The 10,238-nt window shown below is 47.3% G+C and overlaps 1 long non-coding RNA gene across 2 annotated transcripts; it reads right to left on the reverse strand.

Annotated features, from left to right (window-relative positions):
* Positions 1-5,842: 5,842 nt before the first annotated feature.
* On the reverse strand, positions 5,843-9,838 carry LOC131570770 (uncharacterized). 2 transcript variants are annotated; one of them, XR_009275920.1, is made up of 4 exons: positions 9,638-9,838; positions 8,950-9,013; positions 8,177-8,252; positions 5,843-8,059 (listed from the first exon to the last, which is right to left on the reverse strand). It is a non-coding gene; the product is annotated as an uncharacterized LOC131570770 (long non-coding RNA). The 2 variants fall into 2 exon arrangements; XR_009275919.1 differs by having other exon boundaries at positions 5,843-8,252.
* Positions 9,839-10,238: the final 400 nt, after the last annotated feature.

Raw genomic sequence — 10,238 nt, forward strand, 5'->3', positions numbered from 1 at the left:
TGATGAGCTCCAGATGTCCTGTGTCCATCTACAAATCCCATCTAGAGTCCAACTACACCCCACATTACAAACTCCAAGTCCCTGGGACTTCTCCTATCGCACCAGGCTGTGCAGCAGGGCAGAGCAGCTCGGGCACAAACGTGTGCTGAGAGCCGTGACACAGGATAGGACAGACAACGGGGACACAACAGGAACAGAAATCTCTTGGCAAGGAAAACGGCTGCAAGGACTGAGAGAATGCAAAAGGAGATGAGTGAGCTGAGACCGATGGTGAGCTGATGAGGCTCAGAGAACCCTGGAGGAAGAAGATGATTACTGAATGATTTATTCCAAGAACAGCAAAGACTGATGCCTAGGAATCCTACAGTCAAAATCCTCTACCTAACCTCGTAATATTACAAGTCCTAATCCACCATAATGGATCCAGGTGGGGCACAGCTGTCCATACAGCTCAGAACAAGACCTGAAAAGACGTCTGACTGGATGCTTCCAAAGAGAGAAGAGAGTCTGATGCTTGTCTGAGCTCCCTAGTCAAAAGTTCTGTGGCCTGGGCGCCAGGCCAAGGAGTGCAGAGATCACAGAGGCTAACAATGATGCCAGGGTTTCTCACAGGCCCCCCTAAGTGAAAGATATGGCATACGCAAACAACACATAATGCACAATAGACAAGTGACACGATGCACACCGGGACTGCTCTGCCCTTCTGCACACCTCAGCACTGCAATCAAAAGTGAGACTTGGCTTTTATGGGGCCTAAGGGGCCACTTCATGAACACACCACACCCCCCCCCCCCAAAACTGGACTCAAAACCCCCTCCCAGGAATTCCCAAACCAGCACCCTGCTTTCATCCCCTCTGTGGGTCACAGCCCTCTACTTATCTCTCAGACATCTGGGGATGCTGGTCCCTGTCCGGTGCAGAGAAAGGCCACCTCGTCAGCTGGGAAGGTCCTGCTGGCACTGGGCTGGTGTCTCTGAGACAGCTAGAGTAAAGAGAACCAAACATCAGTCCCTGATCTTGGCACCGCATCGGCCAAAACCCCACCACTCAGCTACTCACCGCGCTCCTAAGAAGGCCCGGCACCTCCTAACTCTGACCCCCTGCCACACATGGAATGCGTCTGCACCTGAAAGAAAGTTACAACATATGCCAAACACCACCAGGATAACTCAAAAGGTGCAAACACCTTATGTCAATCTAGGAATAGCATCTAGAGCCCAAGTACAGCCAGCATTACAAATTCCAACGCCCCACGGTTTCTCCTACTGCAGCAGGCCATGCGGCAGGGCAGAACAGCTCCGGCACAAATGTGTGCACACACCCGTGACACAGAACGTGGCAAACAGGGGGGACATGAAACACGACACATCATGCTTGTGGTGAGGGTCTCGAGGGGAGAAGGCAAAAGGGACCCCAAAGACACACTAGGGAACACAGAACACTGGACAACACAACACAGACCGGAGCTGTTCTGCACTGCCCGCCTGAAAGCTGCCATCAAAAGGAGAGCCTCTCCCTTTAGCTGTCCTAAGAGGCCCTTGGAGAAGATTGCTTTTCCGGCTGCCAATTTTCAAATCTGCCCCAAGAACTCCCAACCCACTATTCTCTCATCTCCAGGCCAAGGCCCTCGACTTATCTTTTGGATGATCGATGATGGGAATCCACGCTGCACCTGAAATGAGTCTGCCTCGGAGGGCCTCGTGATGGCCTGTGAGCCTCTCGGTGAGCTACAATAAAGAAAACCAAAACCAAAGTATGAGTCCAGAGTTATGTGGGCCAAATCCCACCAAGGCAGCTACTTGCCCTCTCCTGAGTGTGCCTGGCTCCTTCAGGCTCCAGCTTCATCATGATTCCAAGGCCTTCATTAGGAGTGGCACCTGGGTTAGAGAAAGGCAAAGTTAAATGGCATTCCCCTGAGTGCAGTGGATGACCTTGTGTGCTGTAAGACATGGGAATGCCTCTGCTAGGCTTCTGAGAAGCCTTGTGTGGGGGAGGCCTCAAATAAACAAATAAAGACCCTTTCTCACCCTGCTGCCTGCAAACTCCCTCCCAAGAACTCCTAACTGCTCACCCTCCCTCTCCCAGTCACAATCCTCAACTCACCTGAAGCCTCAATCTCAAACATCATCTTGGACCTTGGGCGGATCCCTCTTGTGACATGATCAATCTGCTGAATAAAATGTTGTGCTTGACACAGCTTGGAATCTCAGGGAGTTGCACTCCTCAATTAAAAAAAAAAACAAAACAAAAAAAACCCAACAAAACCAATCCCAAAAACAAACAAAGAAAAAAAACCAAACAAACAAAACCCACACAAACAATAAATCCCAAAACACCTAACTCCCCACAGAAACAAAAAAACCACAGAAAACATCAAAAAATCCAAAACCCCCACAAAAACCAACTAAAAACCCCAAAATGAAAACCAAAAAAAACCAAAAATTCCACCAAAAGAAATCCAACCAAAAAAACAACCAGAGCAAAACTAAAAATTACAAAAGCACCTTACCACTCCTAAACACAAAACCCAAAATCACAAACCTAAATACTCCCTGTATTCCATGCTGTTTTCTTCACAGAATCTTCCAAGCCTCTGTGCTTTAGATGCCCAGAAACACCTGCTGAAAAGATGCTGAGACGGGCTGAAAAAGCCTCTTCACTGAAATGAGGAGAGCTCTTACCCCAGCACATCCCAGAGAGGGAATGAAGCCCCTCAGCCACGGCTGGGGTTAATATACCCCTGATTGTGCCCGCCTCTCGTTCCCATGCCACCCGGGAAAAGGGAGGGGGCGAATCCCACCAAGCCCTCAGAGCAGCTGCAGCTGTTTGGCTCCTCTGACTCACGTTCAAGGGCAGTAAAGGGCTTGTTATAGAAGAAAACTTTTCAGAAAAGTAACAGTGCTTTCTTTTTTTGCAACAACTACTTGGAGCAGAAGAACAGAAAACTGGCAAGATATAAAACTTTGTGGTAAGGTTACATAGCTAGATCAATTGGGTAATTGGGTAATTTGCTGTTACCTTACATAATTATTCTGTGTTTACCAAAAGCCATCTAATAAATTCACACCCAAAACTCCAGCAGCCCAGCTGGCCCTACCAAATCTCTATGTTTATGCATACAGTAAACAAAACCAAAATCCCAGTAATACCTATCAGAAGTCTGTGAAAGAAACCTCTTGAAATTGATCCTACCTCAAATACAAAACAACCCATGCAAAGTTAGCTTGACTCAATAAACAATTTACACAGAGCTAATAACACCAAGAAATAAAACAGCACACCATATACCACCAAAGAATATAATAGTGAAGAAAAAAGAAACCACTTTTTTTTTTTTTTTTTAAAGCTTTTGCCAGGACTCCAACAACAACTTCTTCTCCTTCTGAAATGTCCCTTCTCCTTCCCAAATTCCTTACAACTTCTGAGTTTACATCCAAGCAAAAAGCAAAATTCGTGCACTTGTGCGTTCGATGCTCCTGCCAGATTCTCTGTTTCCCTCCACATCTTCTTACACTTTCAGTCTTCACTCTGTCCTGCCGTGATGAGTTTGACGGACGAATTGGTAAACGTTAAGAGAGGATTTCCCTGCCTCCCTCCCCAGAGCTGGTTTCCTTAGTGCATTTCACTCAATCCCAGGCCGGCAACGATGCACGCTCACCTCAAGCGTGCAAGGCTCACAGCTGCTCGGCTAAACTCGGCTCTAATCGGCTAAACTCGGCCATTGTCATCTGCATTCGGCTGGACTCGACCCTTCGGCACGGATCGCCTCGCTTCGGCTGAACTCGGAGCCGCTCTCTGCGCCCGGCGCGGGTCGGCTCGCTTCGGCCGAACTCGGAGCCGCTCTCTGCGCTCGGCGCGCCTCGGCGCTCTTCGGCCGAACTCGGAGCCGCTCTGTGCGCCCGGCGCGGCTCGGCTCTCTTCGGCCGAACTCGGAGCCGCTCTCTGCGCCCGGCGCGGCTCGGCTCGCTTCGGCCGAACTCGGAGCCGCTCTCTGCGCTCGGCGCGCCTCGGCGCTCTTCGGCCGAACTCGGAGCCGCTCTGTGCGCCCGGCGCGGCTCGGCTCGCTTCGGCCGAACTCGGAGCCGATCAGTGCGCCCGGCGCGGCTCGGCTCTCTTCGGCCGAACTCGGAGCCGCTCTGTGCGCCCGGCGCGGCTCGGCTCGCTTCGGCCGAACTCGGAGCCGATCAGTGCGCCCGGCGCGGCTCGGCTCTCTTCGGCCGAACTCGGAGCCGATCTCTGCGCCCGGCGCGGCTCGGCTCGCTTAGGCCGAACTCGGAGCCGCTCTCTGCGCTCGGCGCGCCTCGGCTCGCTTCGGCCGAACTCGGAGCCGCTCTCTGCGCCCGGCGCGGCTCGGCTCGCTTAGGCCGAACTCGGAGCCGCTCTCTGCGCTCGGCGCGCCTCGGCTCGCTTCGGCCGAACTCGGAGCCGCTCTCTGCGCTCGGCGCGGCTCGGCTCGCTTCGGCCGAACTCGGAGCCGATCAGTGCGCCCGGCGCGGCTCGGCTCGCTTCGGCCGAACTCGGAGCCGCTCTCTGCGCCCGGCGCGGCTCGGCTCGCTTCGGCCGAACTCGGAGCCGATCAGTGCGCCCGGCGCGGCTCGGCTCGCTTCGGCCGAACTCGGAGCCGCTCTCTGCGCTCGGCGCGCCTCGGCTCGCTTCGGCCGAACTCGGAGCCGCTCTCTGCCCTCGGCGCGGCTCGGCTCGCTTCGGCCCAACTCGGAGCCGCTCTCTCCGCGTTCGGCTGAGCTCGCCTCGGCTCGGCTCCCTGACGGCGGGCAAGCGGCGCCGCCTCACGTTAAACTCGCCCGGCTCGGGGCTCTCCTGCTGCCGCGTCCCGCGGGCGGCCCGGCCATCGCACGGACACGATCGGGAGCGCGGCGTGGCACAGGAGCTCATTGGGCAGTGACCGCACTCGCGCTAATTAGCGCGCACGAGAGCAGCGGGCTCGGTTCGGCTGAGCTCGGCTCCGTTCAGGCAGCCTCGCAAGCCTGGCCTCGGTTCGCTCGAGGCCGTCAGGTTCCGCCGGTCTCGCCTTGGTTCGGCCGAAGGAGGCGTCGTTCGCTCGTGTTTTTACAAATATCTTTCTATATTGACTGTATATTTCTATATTTAATTTTATACTTCTATAATACTTCCATTATTCCAAATAAAAACCCCGTCTCTAACCAAATAAATAAAAAAACCCTTCTTTTAAAGGATACTGCAATATTTTTTATTTATACTTTGTATAATTATACATTCATATTTTAATTTATCGTTTCTTTGGATGTATTACATTAATAATGATATATATATAAAATTTTAAAATAGATTTAAATTATTATTTAAATTATGTATAATATCTACTGCTACAACTAATTTTTTCTGATATTTTAAATTTTTATATTTATCTGTATGTATTTATTATATATTTCTAAACTTAGATTTCTACCTTTATATTATTTGCATTTATAATTTTTACAATCAAAACACTGCCTATTGACCAATAAAGAAAACCCGCTTTATTTAAGTATTTTAAAAATATTTTCATGTTTATAATTTTCATATTTATATTTATAATTTGTTCAATATTACATGAGAACACACCTGCTCCTGCACCGCAGTGGGGCCCCCTCTCCTGGGGACCTTGGGGTGCCCCAACGGCATCAGAGCCCCGAGTCTTCACCCCCTTCTCCTCTATTTAGAAACTACACTGGAACTTTTTTCTGGAAATAAAGACATTACCTAAATCCTCTCCCCGTGTCCTAGACAGATGGATATTCAGTTATTAGTTGGCTGGGCAGCAGTTTCTTAAATAGAATGATAAACAAGATGTGAACATTTCAGCTACAAGCAAATAGGCAAATCTGAACAAGGTACTGGTGGGCGACCACTGAAGTTATTTTGAAGGAATTTTTTAAACAATAAAATATTGATACCACAAAAATAAAGCAAAAAGCTAACTACTGGCTAAGAAAAAATTAACTTTTGACAGCAACAACATTCCAACCACACAGGCTTTTTCCCGATGTCATACCTTATAACTACCTCTCTTGGGAATTCTCATCATGTATCCCAAAAGGAATAAATACCTCAGAGCGTCCTAAAGCAAAAAGTAGCGCACATGAGCTCCTCACACTCCCGGGAGGCCTGCACAGCGTGCACTGAGTCTGCAACAAATTCTGCTCAGTGAGAGTCTGCAAACAAAGGTTCAATTGATGAATTGAACTGATTGTAAAGGGAGGTTTTCTAAGCACAGAAGCACAACAAAGAACAAGCAAAAACAATTCTTAAAAAAAACCTGCAAGTTTTATTTAGCATATATGCGACTGATTTCCACCCTGTGGCTTCTCACTTTGATTCGCGTCTGTAGGTTCAGGAAGATGACAATGCACACTCTGCCCTCCCTGAGCCCCCCACAGCAGCTGAGCGCTGCTCCGTGCGCTCAGATCGTCAGGAACTGGATTGCCCGCATGGACTGGAACTGCTCTGCTGCAGATTCAGGAGAGAGAGGCTGGCTGAGGCGTCGTCCCAATTCCATTTCTGTGTGACGAGAAGCGGTTTGTTCCCAACGGGTGCAACAATCCCCAGCTCGCTTCCATGGTGAGTACCGATGGCACACAAATGGCAGCCTGAGGAAATCGTGTTCTGGGCTCTAAGTGGTCGGGACAGGGTCTGATTTTTTGTTTTGCATCTGTATGATGATTAGTACGACAGGGCCCTGATCGATGACATGGCAGCACAGAATTAAAAACTCCTCAATAGGATTACATCGACTTCTAGGAAAAGACAAAAGCCTAGGACCCTTCTGAAATCTATTTTTAATGCGAAGCACACGGATTGTCACTATGCTGTGCCTTCCAGCTTTTCAAAGCAGCTTACCTCTGAAGACCAGAAAACATTGATTTCTACAGAAACAACGGGCAACCCCCAGGCTAATCTCAGCACTACTGTTTAATAGGGGATCTGCCAGCGTGCCAGTCCAGCTTCAAGTGTGCTTTATTTCAGTCTAACATCCCCTCAAAATTCTTCTCACATCTCCCAACCCTGACATCTTATTTTTCCCTAAAGCTTCTCATCATTAGCAATTTCCAAGTAACATGGTATTTTTACAACATTCAAAAATGTCATGCTGGACTGTGCTAGAGAGTAATTTGCAAATATAAGCTTAGCAAAGTTTGAATTGACTTGTCCAGAGAAAAAACCTACAAGTGAACACCTACACCTGCCTACAAAGAGCTAACAAGCCCCTGGCAGCTGCCAGCATCAAAGCACAGCGGATGTTTCTAATACAGGGTAAGGGTAACAATATCACCTTTTGTTCTCTCCAGCTTGTTTTCCCTGCAGTCATATTTTGCTTCTTATGATTTTTTTAGTCTCTGCATCTTCTTGGACAGCACCGAGCCCGACGACAAGGATACGAGAGTCTTTCCCTGCCGTAGGGAGAGAACCAGGAAAACAGTTAAAATAAGAACAGGGTAGTTTGAAATTCATACTTCCAATGAGAAGCAGCGCCTAACAAACAGAACAAAAGTAAACAAAGCATGGTACCTCCCTGGGGACAGAAGACTTACAAACTCTCCAGGATTTACAATTCTAGCGACCAACCCCTTCAGGACGGCAGCCAAGTGTCCCATGGGATGGTGCTGCACCAAAGAACGATCTGAGAGGTTCCAAAGAGTGAAATGCACAATATTTTGCAAAGCCGTAAAATCTTGCAAAATAACAAAAATACAATAGATGTAAACTACAGGGTAAGAGTACAAGTGTTCACTTTAAGAGCTGGAACCATCCAGGTGAGCACCTGATAACTGGATCCTCACCAGAGTTTGAACCCTTCAGGACACAGAAGGGTTTTCCCCAGAAATTTCACAGACTGAGTTTTGATACAAGTATACTTGCCAGACCCTCAGAAACATCACCCATTCTCCAGGTGTCTGGAGAGAACTGCAAATGGCTCTCACGTAGTTTGAGCTAGCTCTGTAAGGTCTCAGGGTGAATTTCACCAGATGCAACCAAACTGGGCAACTCCCAGTGGGACAGAAGGAACCCAAAGCTTGGGTTCGCAGAGCTGCAGCAAATACTGAGGAAACAAACATAACAGCGTAAAAAATAATAAACCATCCTTTTTTTTTCTCTTGCTTTTGTTTTTTTCTTATTCAGATCAGCATAGCAATTAAAGAGAAGGTGAAAAACTCACCATTACTGAACATTTCATCATCTGTAGGCTGAGCATCCTTAGCACAGAGGACTCCAAAGTTAAAATTCACCGATCCCTGGGAAATAAAACCAAATATTGTATGATAAACAATCAAACAGCAGACGTAAAAATTTGTTTCCTCTAAGGACTTTCGGGTACGTATGTACCTTTGCATACATCCAACACATTGGAACATACACTTTATACCATCTCCTAATAAGTAAAAATTTACCTTTAAACTTTGATAGTACAGCATAAAATTATGAACTTAAATTGGTGATCTGTTATTATTAAGTTGGTGCCTAAAGTTATTTCTGCTGTCAGGTTCAAAAAAACATTAATTTTTTTTACTGGAATGAGCAATTGATTTCAAAGTCATCACAAGCCCACCAAAACACAAAGCAGTATTCACTGGATGGGTCTGTGAGCTAGAAGTAGTTAGGCTTGTACTTCCCTCTTGCTATTCCAGAACCAATAAATCCTGTCAACAAAACCAGGATCTATAGCCCACTGCTGTGAAAGATTCTACGAGGATGATGGTTTGATTTGTGTTTAGAAGTTTTGATTTGAAATGGCCAGTTCAATGGATAAAGACAGTTTAGGTAGTATTACATTGCTATTATTATTATTTCTATTATTATTTTTACTATTACTACTGCTATTGTTATCATCTGCTACTGGAAGAAACAAACCAGTAGTACCTATACTTAATTACTTTTATTTCCAGGAAATAATAAAGAAAAAGAACCAAACCAAAAAAAGTCACTTCCTACCTTTTATATCAAGGGATGAAAAATTGCTCTTGGGCTCTTCTCCAATTTATCAAGACTCATAGCACTGAAAGGCAAACAAAACAGTGCTTTATAGAAGGGCAAGTGCACATTTCAAGGCTGAACCACCAACTGATTGCAGTGACAGCAGTTACAACATGAATCCTTCCCAGAGCCTCTGTTAAATGGAATGTTCTGTGGAACTGCCGTTTCTTTCCCAAAACACTAACTTCCAACACTTCCTAATAATATTTTGTATTTTAAAACAAAAGAAGTTAGTGAGACTCTGTGCGGAGGTCAGGTTTAAATTTATTTCCTTCTAAAGCACAGAGCTCTGTTCCATCACCCTTCACTTCGGCTCTACACTGAATCGTGGTGAGCATTTGAGGAGTGCTCAATAATCAATTCTATTTCTCTCTTTTTCTAGCTCTCTCTATTCCTAAATCATTCCAGACAAGTCAAATGAAAAATGAAAAAAACAAGTTCAGCATCAAAGTCACACTTTTTCCCGTTGTCTGGTCAAGAACAGGCTCTAAATCCACTTACTGCTGCCTTCAACGATTCAGACTTGCAAAAGCATTCTTACATATTTTACAGGTTTATCATAAAACCCACAGAACGCAAGCTCTGAATTACAGGAAAAGGTACACAGGCAAATATCTAAAGGGATCACTTATTAGTAAATACATACCTTGGTAGAGATCGCACTGAGAACCTTTCTGAGGGACTCTAAGGGACGCATGTTTTCTGAGCACCCTATAAACAAGAAAAGCTAGGATATAGTACAGGACATCCCCACTTTTTCTACATATTCAAATAGTATTTTTAATAAAAACAATTCAGTTAAAAAAGAAGGAAGAAAACCAAGCTAATTTTACTCAGCTGTATTTACTGCCGATTTAGAGAAAAATGCCGGGCAGCGTCGGCCGTTGCGGCACACGTCGCGCCGGCAGCAGGGCCTGCCGGGAGTTGGAGTCTCGGGCTGGTAGCCACTCATGTGCCGCGATAGCCGTTGCGTCACACGCCGCGCCGGCAGCAGGGCCTGCCGGGAGTTGGAGTCTCGGGCTGACAGCCACGGCTCCGTCCCCCGCCACCGGGAGCTGCAGTCCCTCCCGGGCATCAAACGGGTCCTTCGCCCCAGGGCGGGGAAGGACCTGAGGCAGGACCGCTCCTCCCGAATGCCCTCTCTTTTCCCCTCCAACTCTTTTTCTTTTTTTAACGCTGTTTTTCACCCCTTTCCCTTCCCTTCCCTTCTGCTCTCCTGCTTTCTTTCCTTTCCTTTCCTTTCCTTT

This window comes from Ammospiza caudacuta, chromosome 38 (assembly GCF_027887145.1).
Source record: "Ammospiza caudacuta isolate bAmmCau1 chromosome 38, bAmmCau1.pri, whole genome shotgun sequence".
NCBI lineage: Eukaryota > Metazoa > Chordata > Aves > Passeriformes > Passerellidae > Ammospiza > Ammospiza caudacuta.